Source organism: Sapajus apella, unplaced genomic scaffold (genome assembly GCF_009761245.1).
Source record: "Sapajus apella isolate SASKATOON/1434 unplaced genomic scaffold, GSC_monkey_1.0 scaffold6, whole genome shotgun sequence".
In the NCBI taxonomy this organism is placed as follows: domain Eukaryota; kingdom Metazoa; phylum Chordata; class Mammalia; order Primates; family Cebidae; genus Sapajus; species Sapajus apella.
Genome location: NW_022436946.1, coordinates 3,194,161 through 3,217,480, shown reverse-complemented (window position 1 = coordinate 3,217,480; position 23,320 = coordinate 3,194,161). Strand labels below are relative to the sequence as shown.

The 23,320-nt window shown below is 39.2% G+C and overlaps 2 long non-coding RNA genes across 2 annotated transcripts in view; one reads left to right on the top strand and one right to left on the bottom strand.

Moving 5' to 3' along the window:
• Window positions 1-23,320, bottom strand: part of LOC116549160 — a 304,678-nt gene that overhangs the window by 206,636 nt on the left and 74,722 nt on the right. The window lies entirely within an intron of this gene.
• Window positions 3,358-21,362, top strand: LOC116549161. The gene is made up of 4 exons (XR_004267728.1): window positions 3,358-3,571; window positions 10,683-10,815; window positions 20,451-20,618; window positions 21,186-21,362. It is a non-coding gene; the product is annotated as an uncharacterized LOC116549161 (long non-coding RNA).

Sequence of the window (23,320 nt, the reverse complement as noted above, 5' to 3'; positions counted from 1 at the left end):
CTTCTTTGAAGAAGTTTCCTGTCTTATAACGGTGAACAGGAAGAGTTCCTAGGGTTCTATAAAGGTAAATGAGATCATCTATGCATCATAGATAGCACACTGCTTGGATCACAGTTATAAATGGCAGATATTACTGCCATTTCTACTGATACACTTAACATCTGCCACTTTGACTATTACTATTACTTACTACTACTGCTGCTACTAAGTGATCAAAGATGAGCATTGAAATCACTGGATATGAGAACAGCGAGTAGAGTTCATTCATTTTCAACCACAGAAATACGAGAATAAAAGTGATGACTATAAAAATACTGGATGTTGAATCATTCCTACTAACATTTTCTCTATAAAGCACGTTGTGGAATTAACATTAGCTCTGCCTGCTTGCAGCATACATTATTAAAATACAGAGGGAACCCCTTCTTTCTTTAGCCATTATCCTTTGGGAAGCCTGCCCAAAAGATCCTAGAACATAAGGACCACAAAACAGCTGCAAACAACATTGAGTATCTTTTTGAGATTTAAAATATCTGGTGTTTGACAATTAGAAACAAGAGACTGAGTTGTTCCAACAGCATATTTCTAAGCAGAGGGTATATTTATTAAGCCCGCAGAACATTGTACATACTTAGACTTGTACCAAAGTGACCACCAGTGACATTTGAGGCCAGGTATCTAACATCAATGAATTTATAACATATCTGACATTATTATATATTACTATAGATGAAATAAAAGGAAACCATACAATTATTGATGAAATGTTTCTATATAGCTCATCTATCATTATAATTTATAATAAATATATTTCTATATATATTTCATCTATAGTTATGTATTATTACAGATGAAATAAAAAGAAACCGTATAAAACAATACACCTTCTAAAAGCTGAAGATTAGCCAAGGATGAGCTCAGTGAAGACTGAAAGAGTCACACCAAAAGTTTACTAAAGGAAACCAGGGGTGGTGATGTATGCCGGTAGTTCCAGCTACTCAGGAGTCTCAAGCCTAGGAGTGTAAAGCTGCATTGCACAATGATGGTGCCTGTGAATAGCCTCTGCACTCTAGCCTGGGTACGGTAGTGAGACCTCCTCACACCCCAAAAAAGAAATAGTTTGCTAAGTGATAAGAGATGTTACCGCTAAGCCCTGACAAGTGGCAGAAAATAAAGGCAAGACTTCCCAGGCAAGAGCTCCGTCATAAACCAAGACATAAGAAAAGGACAGAGCTTTACACATTTGCAGGAACAATGGATCCCTCTTTTGCAAAGCATTTTGCAAAATGGCACAACTTAAAATTGCATACAAGCCAGCAAGCTGGTAACTTGAGAAAATCTCTGTAGGGAAAATTTGTCTACATCAAAATGCCAGGTGATTTGTGGATGGCAAAAACTGCAGACAGGAGAAGCTTGTGGGAGGCTGTGATAATCTGCATATGAGGCAAAGAGGGTTTGGGTGGGGTGATTGCAGAGGAGTTAAAAGGAAGAAGTAGTCAGGAGAAAAGTCTAAAGGAAGATGGGCTGGTCATATGAACTCACTGGATGTGGGGAAATGCATGCCTCTGCTGAGTTTAAAAAATAATAAGAATAAAAATAAAGATTCCAAGGTTTTTAAGTCTGGATCCTTGGAAAGAAAAATGAAGCCCAGTAGAAACATGGTCCAGGTATGCAGGGAATGGGACAAGAAGAGAAGAGTTGAGTGAAAATTACACCAGACTGGTTGAAATATGGCATGTGTCTGTGGGGCACATTTAGGGATGGAGCTGTTGACTGGACCCCACCAGCCTTGATGTGTGTGGGAGCCATCAGAACAGAAGACATCTAGACAAAGGAAAAGAACTTGATTTTGGAAATAGATGCTTATAACCAGGAGACATTAAGGTCACACAAGCCAACGGTGAGGCAGTGCAGATACTTTTAAAATTAAGAATGCCTCAGAAAGTATCTCTTTGAAACAACAAGTTCCATCTGTTTTTTGAACTACATATTTGATGAAAAGGGTAAATTATGATTTATGTAACACATTTCTATAACATGCCTCTGTGTACCAAACATGATCCAGGGAATGGGGACAGAGAGAAGGCCAGTGAATTGGAAATGAGCATATGGTCTCTGCTTCCTACCTACTCCAGAGTCACTGATGCTGGACCCTGACAGCCCTCAGCCCCTCTCAGTTCCAAAAAGAATACAGACCAGTGCAGTTAGTATCAGAATGACGGAACCCAGAATCTGTCTTGCTGTGGGAAAGCTAATACCTGATGTTTTGAAGCTGACACTGAGCTATATTCACAGTCAAAACTTTCCTACTATTTTCTAAGTTTATCCCCACTCTATATTTTGATCATACCAAAAATATTACCTCTGAAGACACCACGATTTCAACTACTGCTGAACTTCTCTGAATTCAACCTTCCTCCAACTGAGTTAGTGCCAGTTAATCAGGCCCACCTTTTACTAGGTCCCTTAATGCCCCTACATAACACCATTCAGAGGCTTCTTTAATGACACTATTTTAAAGGAGATCTGAGGATAGTGAAGTATTTCTCCTATTTCACATATATCTTGAGAAACATATTCACTAACAATCTCAGAAATAATCTTCACTCTTTCAATGGAAAGGGCATCCTCAGCTTTACCTTTCTTATTGACAGCTGAGCAGGGGAGGTCTTCCCACCTTCAGGGAGGTCCACAGACACTGGAATCAGTGAACTGCAATCCAGATACCCCTCATAGAATTATATCTTTCTTCCAGCATGGTTTGATTTCTGTGTATATCAGGACTTACAGTCTTCTGCTCTTAGTAGCAATTGCTCTTTTTAAAATTCCATTCACTCTTTTTCAAAAATAAAATTAGAGCAGAAGTACATAAAAAAAAGATTCAAAAGAGCAAAAAACTTAAATAGTCCCAGAGTATCAAAAACCACATAAGAAAGAAAAATTCCTTGCCCACATTTAGTCAGGATTTTGCCTTGCATTGCATTCCATGATATTCCCTCAAGCTGCAAATCAGATTGCAAAATTCAAATTCCATTTATTTCATCAGTTGCTTATAGTACCATAATAGTAATGAATCTAGTTTCAGAAGACTAAAGATGTAACATATAAAAGAAATTACTTATAGTTGTGGTTTTATCAGAAAAACATTAACTTATTCAGTAAATAGCTTTGTTTGATTTTCAGACTAGTTCAAAAGAAATCCAGTTCAATAAACACTTGTGCATTACCAGATACGTCAAGATGAGTAAGGCTCCATGGCCCCAATTTCTAGGAGTCCTAATTATTAGGTCTGTGTAGAATATTAACAAATCAGGGACCAGGTTTGGCAGGAATTGAGAATAGAGGCAGAGAGAAATGATGGTACAAAGAGAATGAATTTTATCCTGTCTGGCTGAAGGAAGGGGTAGGCATTGAACTATTTTGAGCTGGAGCCTGATGCAATCCCATTTGCATTTTAGACAGATCACTATGGTGATGATGGGTTGGAAGGATGCTGTTTGGGAAGCAGGGAAAATAAGGAGCTGTCGCATCAGTGGCACAGCAAAGGAGAGGCTGCTTGGAGAGACACATGGTGAGTAGAACCTGACTGGACATGGGTCGAAAGAAGAGAGACGGAATCTATCTCCTCTGTGATTCTTTTACGCTGCCCACAATATTCTCAACACTGAATGTCCTGCACACGAGAGAGGAAAGCTGCTCTCGGTGCAAGGTACCCCCCGTTTGCCCTTGATATTCTAAGTTGTAACGGCAGCAAGTATTCGTCAATGTGAACTGGGATGACCCAAACTTATATTCACATGCATTCCTGTTGAATTTATATTCACTTTTGTTCACTAAGCCTGATGTGATAAAAAAGATAAAGAAAACTAGAGAAGTCAGGCCATCTTGGGGTGTCAGTGCTGGCTTTTTTCATAACGACAGGTGTGACCTTGGGCAACTCATTTACCTTCTCTGGATCTGACTTGGTTGGTCAAATGTAGGGATTATGCCAGCTATCAATAAAATTCCTTCCAGATATGTGTTACTATCTGGCCCAAATAATTCTGCTCATCTATAAACTAGTCATTGGTATATAAAGAAAATTCTGATTAACCTCCAAAGCAGTTCAGGTTCATTTTATACTAGATGGCTTCTTAAAAAAGAAATTCCCTGGACCACATAATAGGCAACGAAAAAAGAAAACTTCTTTAAATTAAAACAGAGATATAAAGAAAGCAAAACAATTCGATAAGATTTGATTGCTGGAAAAGTACTGATCTTGAATTAGATATCTAAGTCTATTGAGAAAATCATCCAATAGTTTAAGTGTCTGAGGCTGAAAACTAACGAGAGGTGTGTGCCACTCCTGAATCAGTAAATCTATTTCCTAGTTGCTGAGTTAACCGCCAATTTTTTCAGGCCATCTCGCAAATGGGTTCTTTTAGTAAACACTTGCCGTTTTAAAAATTGTTTTGTTTTTGTTGAGTAGGGTTCTCTTCTGAGAACAGCGTCCCCCACTCTCCTAGGGAACTACCCCTTGACCTATCTAGTCATGATCTGAGGGCTGCTCACTTAACGATGTAACCTTTGTTTTCTTGTTGCAATGATTTGGTGGCTGTTGGGCCTCTGTCCTAACATCACCAATCAGTGTTCTTTTTTAGGATTTTTCTATTTGGAGTTGAGACATAGACTCCTTTCGTTTCTGATTCTAACACTGGAAAGATACAGCCTCAAAGCTGTCAGTGGAAGAAGGTGTTCTGCTGAGAGAGAGAGAAAAAAAAAAGATGAGAGATGGAGAATGGAAAGCAAAGGAACATAGGCAGTATTCAAACATCAGTGCCTGTTCCCGAGACTCCCGAAACTGCTCTGTTCCTTGCCTTGTAAAAATGTCTTTTACTCTTCCTTTGATCTTTATGCCTAGATTTTCTGCCAAAACTAGCTCAAGTTGGGTTTCTATAATTTGCAACAAAAAGTGTCCTGAGTGATATAGTGATTTTTATCACAAGAAGAAAAGTGGAAAGAAATATTTTAAAAGCCTCACTTCATCATCACTACCAGAAAGATAATTTAAGTGCCCCAATACTAGTGGCATGTCAATGATATCATCTTTAGGTATAGCAAAACTTGTCCTGTGACTTATAGTACTTGCAGAGCCACACAAACATGACAGTGGACCTTGCCAAAAAAAAGAAGTATAATTTATAAGGTTTTGTTTTTGTTGTCACCACTAAAATGCAATATGGTTTGAGCTATTTGCAAGAACTTTATGAACTGCCTTTTTAAACGTTGATGTTCAGTAAAACATGTGCAAAAAAAGTCCATGTGGTATGCAAAGATGATGGATATCTACTTAGATTGTATCCTCACAGGACACTTTGAGGGACAGGTAGGAGAGGGGCCTGTATCCACCCATCACTGAAGGCCATCTGGACTAGGTTAATGGAATGCGATCAGGCTAAACTGAGATGGCTTTTGTCTCCTTTCAACTTGACTTTGAGAATGAAAGAAATTAAAATTATTTTGACCTACAGTAAAAATTAGGCTTTAGCAGCTGGAAGGAAAGGGTAGGAGAAATAAAAATGAACATAACTACCAATCAGTTTTTATGAGAGTCATTTACTGAACTTGAACAGCTGGGCTTTGAAAGCTCTGGGACATATTCAACAATCTAGTGCTAAATTCATTGTGTTCTCACTTCTGCTGTATGATAAACCAGCTTGACCTAAATCATCTTCACAAATTGTTTTATAGATCATCAGATCAAGTGTGTAGATTGGGAGAAAGTGAGTTACCAAGAAGACAGGAAAGATAAAAGAAAATCTCGAAAGAAACATGGAAGAGGGGATTCATGGACAAAGGATTTTAAAGCAGGGTTCTTAACATTTTTGTTCCATAGGCCCCTTTGGCAGTTTTATGAATCCTATGGGATCCTTCCCCATCTCTGTAAAAGGCATCACAATTTTTTCAATTTTACATGTCAGACATTCAGAAGTCCTTATTTCCCTAAACCACGAGCTGAAGTGTAAGCTGTTAAAGTCTGTTGGCTCTAACTTCCTCTCCAGTGGTTTCACCCTAGTCAAACCCACCTGACCTGCTTTACTGTAAAATCCTACTAACTATCCTGCATTCACTCTTCCCCGCTTCCCTGTACTGTATACATAGCAGGAAAGAAAAAAAACTAATCTGTGAAAATCTAAATCATTTTAGATCACTGCCTGCATAAAACACTTCAATGGCTTTACGGTTTAATTTAAATAAAACTGACACGCTTGTTCTAGGTGATCCAAGATCCTATGTGATCTGAACTCCGAACCAGTGATTCAACAATGATAGCTGACTCAAGAATACTGAGCACCTACAATACTCTTTTTTAAAATGTATTTATTATACTTTAAGTTCTGGGGTACACGTGCAGATCATACAGGTTTGTTCCATAGGTATACACATGCCATGGTGGTGGTTCGCTGCATTCATTACCCCGTACCTACAATATTCCACAACCTGTTCTAATTGTTTATTTTCTTTGTCTTTTTTATCTTTTAACAATTTCATGAGTTTATATTATTATTTACATGTGTTTTAACAATTAGGAAACTGAGACACAGCTAACTTAATTTGTGAAATGACAAACAATAAACACAAGTCTGTTATTTGAACCCAGAAACTACAGCTCCTGAGCCCACATTCAAACACTGCACCATTTCACTTCTCATCTCTTCCTGTTTCCCTACTTCCTGTGATCCCAGGTGAGCATGTGACAAACCAGTTCCTACACTCAAGGAGTTGTACCTGTTTACTTCTCTGAAAATTCTTCCCCCAGATCCTCATATGGTGGACATCTTCCCATTTCTCAGGATGAGGCTTATTACAGGGACTAGCAATTGCCTATCCCAATCTATCCCCTTTTTTGTGCCTAATTTTTAAGTGTTTACTCCTCTGTTTGTTCTTGGACTTAGGAAAAGTGATAAAAACCCAAGCTCCAGTGACTGACTCAATCAGTCTAACTAAAAGCTAGACTCTGCACCAGCCATGGAAATGTCATTTCTCATACAAGTGACACAATTTTGGCCAATATGGCATAATATGAAGTCTGCTGGGAACAAAGATTTCTGATATGATTTTGCTGTGTCCCCACCCAAATCTCACCTTGAATTGTAGCTTCCATAATTCCCACATGTTGTGGGAGGGACCCTGTGGGAAATAATTGAATCATGGGGCTGGTTTCCCCCATACTGTTCTTGTGGTAGTGAATAAGTCTCGTGATATCTGATTGTTTTTTAAGGGGAAACCCCTTTTGCTTGACTCTTATTCTCTGCCTGCTGCCATGTAAGTCATGCCTTTCACCTTCCTCCATGATTGTGAGGCTTCCCCAGCCACGTGGAGCTGTGAGTCCATGAAACCTCTTTTTCTTTATACATTATCCAGTCTAGGGTATGTTTTTATCAGCAGCATGAAAACAGACTAATACAATTTCCTTGCTGATAAAAAAAAAAAGAGAGATCTGTGAAAAAAAAAAAATCTTTCTTTTTACCTATGAACTTTGCCTGAGGTAGATGAGGACAGAATGGCTAGAAGTGTCATTCCATCTTGCGAGCAAGGTGGTAGCCAGTCCCCATGCAGAGACAGGCATGGAAGAAGAAGTATTTCCTTACATCCTTACCCTCTGAACTATTCCCAGATCCCAGAGTCCTTCTATCTTAAGACATCTTTTTTTTTTTTTTTTAAAGAAATGGAGTATTTCTTTGTTGCCCAGACTGGCCTCAAACTCCTAGGCTCAAACCATCCTCCCACCTCAGCCTCTAGAGTAGATGGAACTACAGGCATGTACTACCATGCCTGGCTTAAGGCATTTTCTATGTAAGATAACAAATTTTCCTATTATTTAAACTATCATGTGTTCAGTTTTCTGTTACACGCTACTGAAAACATCCTGGAGGAAGCACAGTTAAACTGTTACCTCCCCAGAGAGCCCTTCCCTGGCCATCGGATAAAAGGTATTTTCTTCTCCAGTTTCCCTCTAGAAAATCCTCACGGTTTTCTTTTCACAGCACATATTCTGTCAAAGTACCTTTTTAAAATTTATTTACCATTTACTTTCCCCGCTGAAATGTAAACTCTCTAAGAAAAGGAATCCTGCCCATGTTATCTATTGCTCGATCACCAGTGCCCAGAATACTGCCATATTCCTCCCCTTAAAATGTTAACCTTGGAAAATTCTCTCAACATCTCTGCATCTCAGTTGGATTGTAAAGGTCAAATTAGTTACTTCATATAAATTGCCTTAGGAAGTGCCCAACACATAGTTAATGTTCAATCACGATAGCTTTTAATGTTATTGTTATTCTTACATAGACACTCAATAAATATTTGTTAAATGAATAAAAATATGAAACAATGAATATCTGAAACGTAATGTGATTGCCCTCTACATTAGAACATGGTAAGGGAAGAATTTGTCTTATTTAAAAAAAAAGATTTTTAAGAGGAGAAGCAGATTAGTGTTAAAGGTTGAAAAGATTCATGCTGCATAGACATCTCCATTTCCCAAAGGCAGAAAACACTAAGTTATAATATTAGTGGCCATACGGCCCCATCATGATGCAGGAATTAGTGGTGAACAAGACAGGCAAGGTTTCCGTTCTTATCAGCAGTGAACCAAGACTTCAACCAGCCATGAATAGGCCAAATATTTTATTTAGTGAAAAGCCAACTATGTAAAAGGTTCTTGAATATCGTTAATGACAACTAAATCTCTCAAAAGGCTAGGAAACAGCCAGAGGAAACAACCACTTTGGAACTAGCTCTGACAACAAGGGGAACTTATTGACGAAGTGGAAGTAATGTGAAGTCTAAAAGAAAGTGACCAGGCTATCTTGAATTTTGTTTTTTTCCAAGGAAAAGAAAACTGGACATCACGATTTGTACACCCTAGACTAATTTCTGCAAAATGTTTAGAGAAAAGATATGCATTATTCATGGCATGAGACTCCTAAGGAGATTATGACTCAAAAGTGTTATGATGTTCTCAAAAATACAATTTTGAGTGCAATTGCTAAATTATAAAATGAGGAGGAAAGGGGAAAGAACACTAAAAAATGTAGCTTCGGATGTTCTTCAAGAAAAATACAATTGAAAAGTATTCATGTATTTTGTATTCATCATCTTGGTAATACAGCACTAGGAACATGGCAAATAGAAGGTATCAAATGAGTAAAGGATGAAATGGACACTGAGTATGAAAGTGCTAGAGCCAGTTAGATTCACATCAGTCACTAGAGCCCCAAATGAGATGAGATTAGGAGGAGGAAGGATTAAAAATACCAAAGAAATTTACGGAGCAAAAGAAGGCCTGTGACTTTGAACTAATGATATAATGATGATATAAAATTATGGTGTTCAACCTCCAAAACTCCAGCTGAACATCATTAGTAAGAAATTGAACCCCAATGAGGGTAAAGACTATTGGTCAGTACCTACATGTTCTAAATGAACTCATATCTCCTTATAATAATGAATTATAAACACAGTATAAAATACTTTGTCATTGAGATCTCTGGGTACTAAGAGCAGTAGTAGGAGACCAGAACCAGATGAAACTAAATTCAGAAAGCTTCAGGGAGGTATAGTTACGATGGATTCCCAACAGCATTCTCAGTAGCTAATCACAAAGCAAATATAACCACATTTCTTCCTTTGATACTATTATTAATTTTGTAAATCATCTGGGTTTATGCAAGAGAGTTCACATTGTTGTTTATGACTGATATAGTTTGGGTATTTGTCCCCTAAAAACCTCATGTTAAACTGTAATTCCCAGTGTTGGAGGTGGGGCCTAGTGAGAGGTGTTCGCATCATGTGGGTGGACCCCTCATGAATGGCTCAGCACTATCCCTTTGGTGATGAGTGAGTTCATGTGAGAACTGGTTGTTTAAAAATGTGTGATGCCTCCCTCCTCCTTGCTCCTGCTCTTGCCATGTGAGATATTGGCTTCCTGTCACCTTCCACCATGAATAAGAGCAAGTCTCCCCAGTGCTTCTCTTTCTCCAAAGCCAGAAGCATTACTGGCACCATTCTTCCCATACAGCTTGCAGAATCATGGGCCAATTAGAATGCTTTTCTTCATAAGTTACCCGACCCCAAGTATTTCTTTATAGAAACACATGAACAGACTAATACAATGATCTTCTTTGAGACAATTCGGAATAATAAGGTTTGGATGCCAGTTTAATGTAGCAAATTAGTGATTGGCTACATTAGAAGGGTGGCTAACGGATTATGCCTACCTGGAAGAAAGAGTTGAGTGGGGTGCCACAGTGCTTTCTTCTTAGCTTTGTAATATTCAGCATTTTTAAATCAATTATTAACAATATTGAGGCTATCATCTTACATTTTCCACTGATGAATGGCTTGGTAGTATTGCAAATATACTCTTTCACAGAATCAGATCCAAGGAGTTTTTAGTAGCTTGGGTTAATGGGCTACATTTAACAAGAATGAGTTGAATAAGGATAAATGGATGATCCCTGAACTCAAGTCCATAATATTAATTACACAAAATCAGGATATAGCAATGTATCTAATATTATCTTTTGATAGTTGACTACTGCCATATTTTAACCCTCACCCCTCATTCTTTCCCTTTTGCCCCATCTCAGAGAAAGCTTTTAAAATAGGCTGGGTGTTTCCTTCTTTGGTTCCTGCAGGAGATACAAACCATGCAAGTCCTTCTCCACGCATGGGTACCTTGACCCAGCTTCAGCCTCCTTTCGTGATGTAAATATGGAACGAGTATCCTTTCCTTGAGAAGCCCATCTTGATCTCTGAGACTTCTATTTTGTAAGTAATAAATCTTTTTATACCTTTGGTGTTAGAGTTTAGCATTATCAGTCTTGACTTCCGAAGTAAATTTTCATGGGGGTCCAACAGCCTCTGCACAGTGGATGCAACCCAGAGGTGGTGGGATGGAGGAGGATGCACATTAGGAGTAGCTCATAGGAGAAAGACTCAGAGGATAGGCTGGGAAAGTCAGAAGCAGAAAGCTCAATACAAGTCCACAGTATGTAGAGCTGCCCAGAAGACTAATGTGATTCCAAGGAGCTTTAGTCCAAGTGGATATATAGGAGGAGAGGAAGCAGTCTGCCCAATTCTGTGTAGGTCAACCACCCAGGAACCCTCACGACTATATTCTCTTCTTTTACATAGCTCTCCCCCTTTTGGTGATAACCCTCAAACTCCTCTATTTAAATCCCATCTCTATGCAGATAATTCTCACATTTATCTCCAACCCAGACCTCCAATCATGGGGTCATGGGCAGCTTGAAGTTGATAGATCCAAAGCTGAACTCTTTATAACCTCCACCAACCTGCTCCTCACTCCCTATCCCCACCCTTCTCAGCTCAGCATATGGTGGCTCAGGCTGAAAGTCTTGTAGTTATCCTTGAAACCACTTTTTTCTTTTACAACCCACTTCTGATTCACTAGCAAATCCTATCAGCTCTAGCTTCAAACTATACCCAGAATTCAACTGTTTCTCACGGATGTCACTGCTACGCCAGTCCAAATGCCACCATTATGTCTTGCCTACATTGTTGCAGTAGTCTCCCAGCTGGTCCTCCTGATTCACTTTCTATCTAATCAACACCAACACTAGCAACCAAAGCATTTCTGCTAAAATTAATATCAAGACACTCTCTGCTCCAAATGCTCCACAGTTCCCCATGGCTCTCAGGTTCAGAGCCAAAGTCCTGAAGGACCTAACCTCATTGTGACTTCATCTTCTAATTCTGCTCTAGCTTTTCCTTTTCCACCACACTAGCCTCCTTGCTATCTGGTTTTCACTTTCTTAACATACCAGCCTTGGCCCACCTCAAGACCTTTGATCTTGCTCTTTCAACTGTGTGTGACTCTCTTTCTTCAAATATCCTCAAACTCATTCCTTCATGTTCATAAGTCTTAAGACTTATCTTCTCAGTGAGGGCTTCCTAGGTCGCCTTAACCAATGACCCTAACAACTCTCTACCCAATTATGTCTTATATCTCTGTACTGCTTATTTTCTTTCCTTTTTTTTTTTTTTAAAGACGGGGTTTCACCATGTTGGTCAGTCTAGTCTTGAACTCCTGACCTCAGGTGATCCACCCACCTTGGCCTCCAAAGTGCTTGGATTACAGGCGTGAGCCATCACACCCGGCCATGTACTGCTTATTTTCATCCTAAACTCTCTTATATATTATATTACATTATATATTATATTATATATCTAATATATTTTCTGTCTCCCTCACTAAGTTCCATGGGAATGACAATTCTATTCCACTGTGTTCACTGCTCTACCATTCAGCATTGTACTATGACTTAGTGAGTACTCAGTGAATATCTTCTTGAATGAATGAATGAACTTTAAGATACTGTGTCATCGGCCGAGCACAGTGGCTCACGCCTGTAATCCCAGCACTTTGGGAGGCCGATGACGAGCTCAAAGTTCGAGACCAGCCTGGCCAACATGGTGAAACCCTGTCTCTACTAAAAATACAAAAATTAGTGAGGCGTGGTGGCACATGCCTGTAGTCCCAGCTACTTGGGAGGCTGAGGCAGGAGAATCACTTGAACCCAGGAAGCAGTTTTCCAGTGAGCTGAGATCATACCACTGCACTCCAGCCTGGTGACACAGCAGGACTCCATCTCAAAAAAAAAAAAAAAAAAAAAAAGATACTGTGTCATCACTATGATCACCAACAAGAATATGGGCCTATTGGATATTTTTTAGTTAATGACAGAACTTCAATACATATACCACAAAGAAAGGAAGAATGAAATGAGTATGCTCAGCCGAGAGGGATGTGCAGAAGAGGTGGATGAAGATTGGTTTGATACAGTAGAAAGCTTCAAACCTTTCATAGCTATATTATGAATAGGGTTATCCTATTTTGTTTGTGTTTCTAAGTTATCAATTGGCATAAATAAATGGAAGCTTCAGAAAGACAAATTTCAACTGAATTCAGGATCCTTTACATAGTCCGAGCTTTTCAATGATATCCTGGGATCCACTGAAGGAGATCCACTGAAGAGGAAATTTCTCCTTCTTGAAGGTTCAAAACAAGTGAAAAAGTCATAGAGATGATGGTCACGTTAGATAACAATCTTATGCCAGTTTATGATACTTTCATTGTGAATTTCATTTCATTTCATATGTGAATGAAATCATACAGCTGACCTGTAGTGAATTATCATTTGGACAAATGGACATGGAGAAAAAAAATACACACACATACACACACACACACAGACACATATATATATATATAAATATATATAAATATATGTGTATACACACACACATATATGTGTGTGTGTGTATATATATATATATATTTTTTTTTTTTGAGATGGAGTTTCACTCTGTTTGCCCAGGGTGGGGTGCAATGGTGCAATCTTGGCTCATTGCATCCTCTGCCCCCTCTCCGGGTTCAAATGATTCTTCTGCCTCAGCCTCCCAAGTAGCTCAGATTACAGATGCACGCCACCACGTCCAGTTATTTTTTGTATTTTTAGGAGAGACGGGGTTTTATCATGTTGGCCATGCTGGTCTCAAACTCCTGACCTCAGGTGATCCACCTGCCTTGGTCTCCCAAAGTGCTGGGATTACAGGCATGAGCCACTGCTCCCAGCCTAGAACATGTTTTAAAATGAGGTATGGGACAAAACTCAATAGCTTGCAAACCTAAATCTGGTTTAGTAATTTTTCCAGTTTTCTAAATCAGTTTAAAATGTTTTAAGACCTATAAATATTTCATATTTGAAAATCCCAATTGTCACCTCTCAATTTTCTATACTAATTTTTTTACCCCTCCTTCCTCTCTTTCTCCCCAATACACACACACACACACTCTCTCTCTCTCTCTCTCTCTCTGTCTCTAAGTTCTAATCACTATAAACATTACTAGCTCTGATTTTTCTAGAATTTCCTCAACCTTTGTTGAGATTCAAGTTAGAAATAGAGGATAAAGGATGCTGTTGGAATATCTCATTTTAGGAAAAAAAAGCATTGCAGACTTGGAAAGAATGGTATAGTAATCTAACTTCCTTTTAAAATCTAAGATTCCAAGTTAATACCTTCTCTGTCAATAGAAAAGGATCACCATGTGTGAAGAAAACACTGGATTTCAAGGGCAGAGACATGATTCTTTTGTATCTTCCCACAGTGCAAAGTGTAATGCCTGAATTCTAACTGGTACTCAATAAATGTCAACTGCCAAATATATACTTTCCTCAAAACCTGGCAGAATGTGCATTAGGAAAACTTGAACTAATCCTAGCTTCTTTGCTTTTTAAAGTTCCAAAGGATTTGTTTAAAGGGATATAAAAGATTATTTAAATAAACCAACTTATTAATAATCATGCTATGAATGGATATCATAGGATTAGAACTGTTCTACTTCATTTAGATTGCTTTTAATAGATATGACTTTGCTCTCCACTTTTCTTGATTACAGTTCCATATCTAACACATTCATCAGCTGAGGGCTTTCTTCTTTTCCTTCCCATTCCACACCCTATTGAAAGTCTAATGCAAATGTTAAGAAGAGCAAGGGTGAGATAGGAGTGTGTGTCTGGGTTGGGAAGGGTAGGTCCTCATGCTCCCATTAGCTGCAAACCCCAGCTAAATTAACTCAGTGTCTCCACAAACTGTTCCTATTCTGCACAATAACTATCTACCATAGGAGTAATATAGCCTCTTTCCTTGATTTCCACCAAAAACAAAAATAAAATAAACAAAAAGGAGCATTCCCATATCCTTTGTATGTAGAGCAGACTTTACAGAAGATTTGGAAACACAGAAGCAACACATACGCATACATCCCCTCTAAATAAGAAGATAAAATATTCTCATTCTTCACATGTCCCTTTCCACTAGTAAGTTTCAGCTCCCAGAAAGTTCTATATATCTTCATGCTTTTTCTTCACCCACAAATCCTTCCTTATATCTTTCACAGAGCAGTATGGCAATATTAACATTTCTTAGAAATCCAGTGAAAAAATCTTGAGTCGTCTTTGATATTTCCTTTCCTTGCATCCCCTATAACTAAACTGTCCCTAAATCTACTTTTGTCCTTTAGTCGTCACTTGGAATGAAGCCCCTACATTCCCATCATCACATCCCTAGGCCAGCCCTCTATCTTCCCAGGTTAATTTCCTAACTCAGACCTCCACAACTCAGGGAAAGCCCAGCCACTACCTTTACCAGACATGACTTCTGTCTCACCTTTTCCCTTGTTATGTTCTCTCCTGTAAATCCCTTGTTTATTCAAATCCTATCCATATTTGAAGACCAACCCCCACAATCCCATGCCCATGTTGAAGAATTCAAGCCCAAATGTATCTCTTCCTTTGCCAAATTACTGTTTATATAGCAGTCAAAAATCTAATCACTTCAAGTATTTATTTTGTATGCTTGTTTCTTTATGTTTCCCAAATCTGACTTGAACACACAGGAATGCAGAAAACTGTCTTATGTTTAATTGCATCCCCCTACAACCAAGCTCAGGTCTGGGCAAGCAAGGACTATTTCAGTTTATTGAACAGGATCACATAATGGTTATGAATGCAGTCTGGGGATGACTACTGCTTACTTGCTATAAGGATCTCAGGGCAGATTTCTTAACTTCTCTAGGCTTTGGTTTCCGTGTCTGGAAAATGAGGATAATGTGAGTGACAAGTGTTATGAGGAAATTAAGTGTGCTAATGCACATAAAGCATAATGTCTGTGACATTTCAGTCTGGCTGCTTTTAAGGATCAACCAGGAAGAGCATTTGAGGTCATCTACTCTAACACCTTCATTTTGAAAAAGAAAATATTAAATCCCAGGGAGATTAATTAAACTGGAAGACTAGAGTCTGCTTCTAGGGGAATCTGTTGGTGACTTTCTCAAGGTCCTTCCTGGCTTGGGGCAGATAGAGGACTAGAATCCCTCCAATTCCTCTGGTCTCCCTCAGCCTGATGCCCTTTCTGCAGCATTCTGATGCCACCAGAATCAATTTAGAGGTTAGAAAACTTTCAAGTGATTGAAAAAACTCTAAGTCAGTGGTTGTACTTGAGGTATTATTAGAGATTCTAGAGGACAGCTTTTAAGGTATCTTTAGATTGTTATGGTAACAAATTAATTTTAAAATCAATAAAGAATTAAAAGATGTTATCTGTGATTCTAAACAGCAAGAGGACGCTGCTGAATCATCTCTTTCCCTTAGCAGAAAACAAAGATGATTGTAATATTTATACCTTCAATGCTCTTACACCTAAAAAAACCTCTATCATAAATTTTTTAAAGTATACATATGTGTGTGTGTGAATAAGTTTACCCAAGTGTGTGCACATGAGCTTATGTATCCGTTGATTGAGTTGGGAAAAGAAATCTACACGACCTCAGAATTGAAGAGGCTCCCTAAGGTAGACTGGGAAAATCTAGGCAGAATCTCCAGCAGAAGAATCTCCTATAGCTCACCTTTCACCTGAAAGAATTTCAGACAATGGGTGACTTCCAGAGACCATTGGGGAACAAATTCTCCTATGGTACAATCAGTAACGACAGTCCCACCAGTCAGTGCACAATGAAAGGGGCTTTTTTACCTCTGCTTACGTTCAGCTCTATTGTCCCTGCCATCTGCGACCCGCCTTCCTTCTCCCCACCTGAACACATGCCTTTTCAAATACACAAGTACATGCATGCACAGTACTCAGAAACCTCGGGGATATACACTCTCCTTGTAGAAACTGTATAATGTTTGCTAAAGCATAGTCCCACTGGGAGCTGACTCAATTCCTGGAAAATCCAGGGGATTCTAAACAAAATAGAACCTATTTCTACTAGGCCTGAACTAAGCAAAAAATTTTGAAAGCTAGCATTTGCTGAATCCTTCACATGCTCCGTCTACTCTTCTAAGGATTTTCACGAACAGTATTGTTACTTCTGTCATATTTACAACTCCATGGCCAACTCCTCAAATAAGACCCTGTAGATACTCAAAAAATATTTGGTTAATGAATTCACCCAAGGTCACACAGTTAGTGGCAAAACAAGAAATCAAACTAGGATGTAACTGACTCCAAAGACCATACTCTTTAGCTGCTAAATCACTCCATCTTCAACCCTACGCTACTTCCCCTGAGAAGTGTACTTCTCATTATGAACTGAATGTTTGTATTCCACCAAAATTTATATATTGAAGCCTTAACCCCAAGCATGGTTGTTTTTGAATATAGGGCTTCTAAGGAAGTAAGGTTAAATGAGGCCATAAGAGGTAGGGCCCTGATTGGACTAGCATCCTTATAAGAAGAGACACCACAGTGTGCACTCTCTCTCCCAACAAGAGTGCACTGAGAAAAGCCATGTGCGGACATATGTAGAGGTGGTTGTATGTAAGCCAAGAAGAGAGCCCTCATCAGAAACGTAATTGGCTAGGACCCTGATCTTGGATGTTTAGCCTCTAGAACTGCGAGAAAACAAATTTCTGTTATTTAAGCCACTTAGTTTATGTATTTCGTTGTGGCAGTCTGAGTAGACAAACATACTTTTAAGACTAAAATTTCCCTAGCTCTGAGTTGTATATGATTCTTGTGATTTGAGTTGTTCTTGTGCACAGCAGGGTATGTGCCACAGAAAAATAAATATGTATTAAATGATACCCATTTTAATACATAATTGTATGCAGAACTCCAGCATGCTTAGGAAAGAAAAAAACAAACCTGTTTTTCTATCCAGTTCTACCCATATCTTCCAATCTGAAAGCTTAAATAGGAAAGAAAGGTGGGAAGATCACAAAGTATGTAGTTATTGTATATTCAAAATAGTTATTAGAACATACTGATGAAGGAATGACTCATAGTTCAGATATGTGAAAGCTCAATATCAAAACAGCAGTATTCTTTTTTACCTCAAGCATTCTTCTTCATTTCTACTTTTCTTCATAGTAGATAACGAAATCTACAAAGAAACATTTATAGCCACACAGCAGAGCGTGGAGTTGAGTGAGAGCCCAGAGTCCTATAAAAATGCTGCAGACTTTTCCCTGGAGTCTGGGAATCTTGGACAGCTCCAGAACCTGCCAGGGCTCCTGAGCAGTGCTCTCACAGCTGCTCTGATGGCCTCAGTAGGAAACAAGATGAGGCCAAACCCTTCTGAAAACTTTTCAGAATGGCCTCCACCTCAGCAAAAATGTTTGAAGGGCATGTAGCCATAATCTGGCACTCTAGCAGAAAGATTGCCTGTAGTCTACCGGTGGGAGCCATTGCACAACCTGCTGTATGGCTATTAGGCTCAACATTGTTGATCACTATGTCCCTGAAACCTAAATGACAGTAAAACCCCAATAAATCATCCTTTCCTGCATCAGCAACACCAGACTGATTGTATACATCACAAGTAACCTGCACCTTCCTTGAAACTCTTCTCCACATTGAAGAACACGACAGTCTGAAATTAGGACCTCTCTGAAATGTTTCATCAGTCAGACCCAGTTTTGCTATAAAGAAGCTACCACCCACACTTATCTGAAATTTATTTATTCCTCCCCCAAATTGCTGGCTAGCCATATGTAATACAGTCAACACTTGCATGTAGAAGGTTTTCAGCACAATGGAGCTCAGTTTTTTTTTGGTTTTTTTTGTTTTTTTTTTTTTTTTTTTTGAGGCAGAGTTTTGCTTTTGTTACCCAGGCTGGAGTGCAATGGCGCGATCTCGGCTTACCACAACCTCCACCTCCTGAGTTCAAGCAATTCTTCTGCCTCAGCCTCCTGAGTAGATGGGACTACAGGTGCACGCCACCATGCCCAGCTAATTTATTTTGCATTTTTAGTAGAGATGGGGTTTCACCATGTTGACCAGGATGGTCTCGATCTCTTGACCTCGTGATCTACCCTCCTCGGCCTCCCAAAGATCTGGGATTATAGGCATGAGCCACCGCACCCGGCCTGGAGCTCACTTCTACGCATCATCTAAAGCAATATAAGCTAAATGGCCACAAGATTGCAGAATGTTAGAGGTGAGAAGCAATAGATATCATCCAGTTCAACTCCTTCATTTTACAGATGAGGCAACTGAAGTCCAGAGAGTCAGAATAACTTAATAAAGTTCACACAGGTGAGTGAATGAATTCCATCTCTCCAATAATTTTCTTTTTTGTACAAACTGCATCTCTGCCTACCTCCTTTCTCTTCTATTTCTAGCCGATGTCTCACTGTAACCCCAGTAGACTACAAAGGAGGTGACATAACCTAGGCAGCTAGCTTTCTGCAAGCAGATTCTCACCGGAAAACTGGCACTTGGTGCTTTGGCAGAGAATGTGATAAAGCAGGAGCAGAAAAGAGTGCACCATCTGGACAGAAGGACTCTTAGTGCCAAGTGGGCCCCAGCCACAGGGAAGAAGAAGGAAAAAGGAAGGGTGTCACCCAACTGCACACATTTATTTTCCCTTTGAGGGGATTTGTTAGTAACCATGCTATTCTGAGTGGAAGCTGTTGTAGGTGGTTCTGATGGCTGACGAATGTGTAGGCAAGGAAGAAACAAGGTGAGTAGTAGCCAGGCAATTTGAAAACGATTGTGAGCAAGAAACAGCTGGTGGTGTCTGATTACTACGTATGAATGAAGGGATATGTCTTTGAAGGGTAAAAGTATGTGTGTGTTTCCCCCACTTACTCTCCTGTCTGTTTTTAGGAAAGTAGTAAGCATAAGATTTTCCCTGACAGTACTTAGAAAAAAATCTTTTATTTAACGCCACCCACTGACATTTCTCTGCTCTTGCTACATTTTAATCATACTAATATTTTCCTATGCTATGGCCACGTGTCCCACCTATGAATACCATACCTGTGTACACAGGGATTTTCAACAACCAATTGGAGGTATCATGTTGCTTCAGAGGTTCTCTTCTTAGTGATTCTAGCTTTCTTTGTACAAATTGCTATTGGCAATAATTTTCAAGTAAAATGCATCTTAATTATGATTTTCTTTTTTTGTTATGAAGATGGTTCTACTGAACTATACCACATTGGAGGAGTAAGTATTTTAAGTTATTTTCCCCAGTTTAACACCAGCCTGACCAACATAGTGAAACTCTGTCTCTACTAAAAATACAAAAAAATTAGCTGGGCATGGTGGTGCATGTTTATAATCCCCGCTACTTGGGGTGCGGCTGAGGCAGGACAATCACTTGAACACTTGGGGTGCGGCTGAGGCAGGACAATCACTTGAACACAGGAGGCAGAGGTTGCAGTGAGCTGAGGTCACACCACTGCACTCCAGCCTGGGCAACAGAGTGAGACTTCATCTCAAAAAAAAAAAAAAAGAATCTTGCTAAAATTTCAATAATACATCATCTTCATTGTTTGGCATTTTAGAGTTTAACAAAGCGCAACACATATATTGTGACATACAATTTTAACAATAGCAATCTGATGTTAGTATATGTTCCTACTTTACAGAAGTGCTCACAGGCTCACTCAGCAGAACTCAGCCCCTGATGCGCTGTGGCATGTGGAGCGAGCACTGACTCTAGATGCTGATTGAGGTGAATGTGGATCCTGACACCTGCTATGGCCCAGAGCAAATCAGTGAATACCTCTACGCTTCAATGGTAGCAACTCCTGCCCGTAAGACTCACATGCTTTCAGATAAGATAAATGATGGGAAGATGCTTGGCACAGCGTGGGGGCACCTGTCCATTTCTCTGTCCTCTCTCAACTAACTCCAGGTCTTATTGCTTTTCTATTACCCGAGGATGCCTTCTTATTCCTCTTTTTGGTCCTCCTATGACCAGTGAGACACACTCTAAGACAGCTGTAAGAGATTAGGATAAAACCTATGGTCAGAACACAGCCATGTAAATAGTAAATAAAAGGGGAAAATCTATTCTTCAAAATCGAGCTAACTGACCTGATCAACACTGTCATGAATGTAAAAAATGGAGAGTACATATCAATCTTTAATGTATTGCAGCTGTTATCTCCCAAACTAAATATGTACACTTTCCTTTAAAAAAAAATAACAGAGGCAGAGTAGAGGGCTTTTAGTCTTGTATGATAAGTCACCAGAATATTCCTTCTTCATGTTTTACAATGATTTAAATTCATATTTAGTAAAAAGTAGGCTACTCATAACAAAAATGCCAGTCTAATAAGCTTCTTCTGAAATGATTTTTATTTTATTTGTCTCTGCAGTAATATAAAATCTAATGACCAAGCGAAAAACAAATGCGTCTGGTACAGCTGATCCATTCAAAGTCTGTGCAAGCTGGAATGACGACCTCCAGGCAAAATTCTCAGTACTCGGAGTATCAAATCTGTTCATAGGGATTCAACCTCTGTGAAATAAAATGTGATGTCTTCCATAGGTAATTCTTTTGTCAAGGAGAAGTCACTGCATCCCTGCTGTTAGGAATCATTTGTTCTATTGCGTCTTTCTTTGAATACCACCAAGGTTTGCATGACCTCATAATTTCATTACTCTTCAGCACAGCCCAAGTATAATTCATAAACTGTAGGCAGAAAGAGTTCCTCCTTTATCTGGGAGGTGAGAGAGGTTGCTTCTGCCCACCCTTAGTGTTTCCTTCCATACAGAGGATGCTCTCCTAATGGGACACGCCTGGCCTCTCCTCTTCACTCCTTCCTTTCAAGGGAGAAAAATATCAATCCCGTTGTTTTCAAGGGGAAATTCTAAAAGCATAGTCCAGCCCCACTACTCCCATTTTCTCCTCAAGAACTGGCCATCTCACTCTGTAGCCTAGACTTTGCCAGTGCTAGACTACAGGGGCACAAGAGCTGGCATTAACCAGGTAACTGCAACATTTATCCAAAGGTTACCATGAGCTTTAGAGCTGTAGTATTAGCAGTATCTAATTTTTGAAGAGGAAAAAGTACTTATTATTTAATTTATTTCCTTACATATTTATTTTATGGAATAATGCCTACTATTTCAACACCAAAATATAAAGTCCTGGTAGGGAAAAGTCCACCAATTAGAACAATTTTTAAAACACATTCATAATATAGTTGCCCATATTAAATATATTTCACTCATCATTATATAGAGATAGATGGAAATTTTGTTTATTGGATTTGAATTTCTATAAATCATGAAGTGAGATTTTTTTCTTCAATTCTAACTGCCCAGCTGATGTTAATTAAGTACAGAGTGCGAGCATTTAAAAATCGACTATAAGAAAATGGTAGCCGGGCACAGTGGCTCACACCTGTAATCCCAGCACTTTGGGAGGCTGAGGTGGGCAGAAGATGAGCTCAGGAGTTCGAGACCAGCCTGGCCAACATGGTGAAACCCAGTCTCTACTAAAAATACAAAAATTAGCCAGGCATGGTGGTGCGAGCCTGTAATTCCAGCTACTCAGGAGGCTGAGGAAAGAGAATGGCTTGAACCTGAGAGGCAGAGCTTACAGTGAGCCAAGATTGCACCACTGCACTCCAGCCTGGGCAACAGAGTGACACTCCATCTCAAAAAATAAACAAATAAATAAATATATGGTTTATCAGTAATCATTTACAAATTTTTGAATAAATATTAAGGATAAGCTTCCAAAGAAGTATTTACAAATCAAAGGAAGTGAGTCACTTTAGAAACTATTTCATCCCCTCATGCCTAATAATACCCAAAATATACCAGGCACGTGGGTATTATGAAATACATTACTTTAAGCCCAGCACATTAGGCAGTGAAAAAACAGGCCAGAAGTGTTCCCGTATGTTTAGGCACTAGCTGTTTTTCATGGGTGGCTGGTGGACATTTTACTTCCTAGCCCTGGAAAATCACCCTCAATCCAGATCATTTGATCAGCTTCTGCCAAGCTGCCTGCAGGACCTTGGAGGCCACTACGCTCTGTTCACACTGCTCTTCCCGAATCACTGACCTTTTCTGTGCTCACTGAACTTTTCCCCACAAGGTCACTCTCCTTAACCTTTAACTGTCTTTTAGACACTATCAGAAACTTCATTTACCTTTCCCAAATCTCTGTGAATTTCACTTTAGCGTCTCATCTAATTTCCTCCATTTATGCAGAAAATGTGGAACTTTACTATAGTTTAAATAAAGGGAAAACAATGTCTCCCTTATTCTTTTGGAGTATGTAGTTATGAAGTGTTGTACAGGTGTAAAGAACATAAATGGTTGACTAGCATGTATCTCAACACTCTGCAAAGAAATTGATTAAAGTAAATGCCATTAACCCAGACCTTGCTTTGTCAGAAATGTAAAAGGGTTTATATCCTAAGTTTACTTTATGCTATCTATTTACACACATACTTTCCATATATTGACATGCAGAACACAGTGGCTCAAGCCTGTA